This window comes from Elephantulus edwardii, unplaced genomic scaffold, assembly GCF_000299155.1.
Source record: "Elephantulus edwardii isolate Elephantulus edwardi_28Jun2011 unplaced genomic scaffold, EleEdw1.0 scaffold00306, whole genome shotgun sequence".
NCBI classification, from domain to species: Eukaryota; Metazoa; Chordata; class Mammalia; order Macroscelidea; family Macroscelididae; genus Elephantulus; species Elephantulus edwardii.
The window spans coordinates 1,401,368-1,404,139 of record NW_006400056.1 but is presented as its reverse complement, the minus strand read 5'-3'; the positions used below and the strand labels follow the sequence as shown (position 1 = coordinate 1,404,139).

Below are 2,772 nucleotides of genomic sequence, written 5' to 3'. Positions count from 1 at the left end.
TCAAAATCTTAAAGTTCATAAGAGACAAACTGGGATGAAGCTTAGAAGACCTAGTCTATGGTATAAAGAGACTGCCAAATAAAGCCAGAAATGTACAGAAGAGGATAAAATTGGTGAATGGGACCTTCTAAAGATTAAATCCCTGTGTTCATCAAAAACTTTTTCCAATAGGGTAAAAAGAAAACCTGCCAACTGGGAACAAACATTTGGCAATACCATCTCAAACAAGTGTCTTGTGGGCTTCCACAAGAAAAATTCTGATAACCCAATTACAAAATGGGCAAAAGACATGGAAAACATTTTCACTGAGGAAGATATTCAAATGGCAAACAGACACATGAAGAAATGCTTCAAATCACTGGCAAAAAGAGAGATGCAAATCAAAACCACAATGACTTACCATCTCACTCTAGTAACAGTGGCAAAGTTTAACAGGACAGCAAGTAAAAAATGGTGAAGAGGATGTGATGAGATAGGAACTCTTTTATATTGTTCGTGGGATTGTAAAATGGTACAACCACTATTGAAGGCAGTTTGGCACTTCCTTAAAAAGCTGAACACAGAAATTCCATATGACTCAGTTATTCCATTGCTTGGAATATACGCCAAGAAAATGAGAACTGAGGCTCAAATGGAAACTTGTACATCAATATTCATAGTAGCCTTATTCACCATCGCAAGAACATGGAAACAGCCCAGATGTCCAACCATAAACAAATGGACTGAGTTGTGGTCCATTCATATGATGGAATACTACACAGCACGCAGGAGAAATTTTGTAAATAACCACCTAACTTGGGAGGGACTGGAGAGCATTATGCTGAGTGAACGAAGTCCCACAAAGACAAATACTGTATCAAACCATTATTGTAGAATGAGTTTTAGGATCTAAGACAGTGGGGGAGGGTGGAACTAGAGGGGTGAGGATAGGCAGAGGGTGGGGTGTTAATCATAGGGTTGTACAATTCAAGGGGAGGGTGAGGTAAAGAAAATGGGAAGGATCTTTTGTGAAAATCAATGTATTCAAACTTCGTAAATCAGGTTTTTTTAAAAAAAAATAATTCTTTAAAAACAGAATCCATGGTTCTGTGTATTCCCTGCACCTGGGACAGGAGCTGACATGCAGCAAGTATTCTGCAAGCTGTCGAATTAAAGAGAGGCTACACTGGGAGGTCGGACGGCAATCCTAACTATAATCTGGAAGGTCCACCCACTTGGGCGCTGTGCTACACTCTGCACTCACAGTTTTGTGTGCATTTCACAACAACCCTCCAACTTGGTATTTTCAATCACCATCTGCCAGAAGAGGAGGTACTCCAGCCCCAAGACTGAGAAACTTTCCCAAGGTCAAAGATCCTGTCAGCAGAAGACTCTTGCCTCTAACATGGGCCAAGCATTAAAGCCTATACTTCCTCCACCACACCCACTGCCTGGACTGTGCAGAGAACAGCAGCCCCACATCTCCAGAGAGCTCCACTCAGGACACTGAATGAGAAGAGGTTCACTACTAGACAGCTGCATGAAGGCAACTTCTAGTTCTCCTCTGCTTGAGATAAAAGAATACTGGAGTCCTGGCCCACTAAACACAAGGTCTTGTCTGCTGTGTAAAATAATTGAGTTGTGGAAGTTTGGAAAAGAAAGGAGCATAAAGCTTACCTTCAAAGCCATCTTAACTTACCTACAGCAGGTGATCTTACTATTTGATTTATGCTTGGAAACAGACTTCTGTTCAGGAGACCACAAGCCTTCAGCACAAAATGAAAATGAATAAACACTGGTTAGAATAATACTCAGCAAGAAAAAGGAACAAAAAAATTTGTATATACAACAACTTAAATGGCTCTCCAAGGCATTTTGCTGAGGGGAAAAAAATCTCAAAAGATCTCATACTATATGACTCCATTTATTTATTATTCTCCAAAACCAGAATTAGCGAGATACAAATCAGTGGTTACCAGGGACTAGGGATAACTAGGTAGGAGGCAAGGTGAGGAGTATCGTTTGGGGGGACAGTTCTACACAGCGACAGTGGTCACCTATGGGCTTAATAAAAAAGACACAAAACAATACACACAAATGGTGCCAGGTTTAGCTTCCTGTATGTGTTACTGTACAACTGTCACTTAAAGAAGCCACTGTTGGGAGAAGTAGGATGAAGGTCTCTCTCTACTAGCTTTATAATTTAAATGACAGATTGAGTCTATTTACAATTTCCTCTTGCTTGGATCTAGTCAGGAAATCAAAAGATGAATTATATTGGTAAAGTCTGCTATCAGTGCTAAAGAGCAATGATATCACTCAAGAGACCAAGGTGCGTCTGATTCAAGACATGGTCTTTGAAATTATTTACTATGCATTGGAAAGCTGAACAATGACTAAGGGTAAAAGAAGAATTGATGCCTTTGAGTTATGATGCTAGAGAAGAATACTTAATATACCATGCATTGCCAAGGAAACAAACAGGTCTGCTTTGGAAAGGATGCTCCCTGGAGACAAGGATTCTTAAGTTCTATCTCACATACTTTGGGCATGTTGCCAGGAGGGACCAGTCCTTGGAGAAGGACATCATACTTGGAAGAGTGAAGGGACAGTGCAGGAAAGGGAGACCCTGGATGAGATGGATTGACACAATACCTGGCGTGTGTCGCAGACAGTGAGATTAGCTCAGATAAGGTAGGGCTTAGGGATACTGTTCATAAGGTAGCTATATGTTGCAGTCAACTCGATGACATATAACAACATCAACAAAATTATTAAAACCAAAACAAAAAC

At 40.4% G+C, this 2,772-nt stretch overlaps 1 protein-coding gene across 1 annotated transcript in view; it reads right to left on the bottom strand.

The window, feature by feature from the left end:
• Nucleotides 1-2,772, bottom strand: part of IFT122 (intraflagellar transport 122 homolog (Chlamydomonas)) — a 75,942-nt gene that overhangs the window by 57,166 nt on the left and 16,004 nt on the right. The window contains exon 5 of the mRNA XM_006901039.1: nt 1,679-1,745. The gene's annotated coding sequence lies outside the window, so the exon portion shown is untranslated. The remainder of the gene's footprint in view (nt 1-1,678; nt 1,746-2,772) is intronic.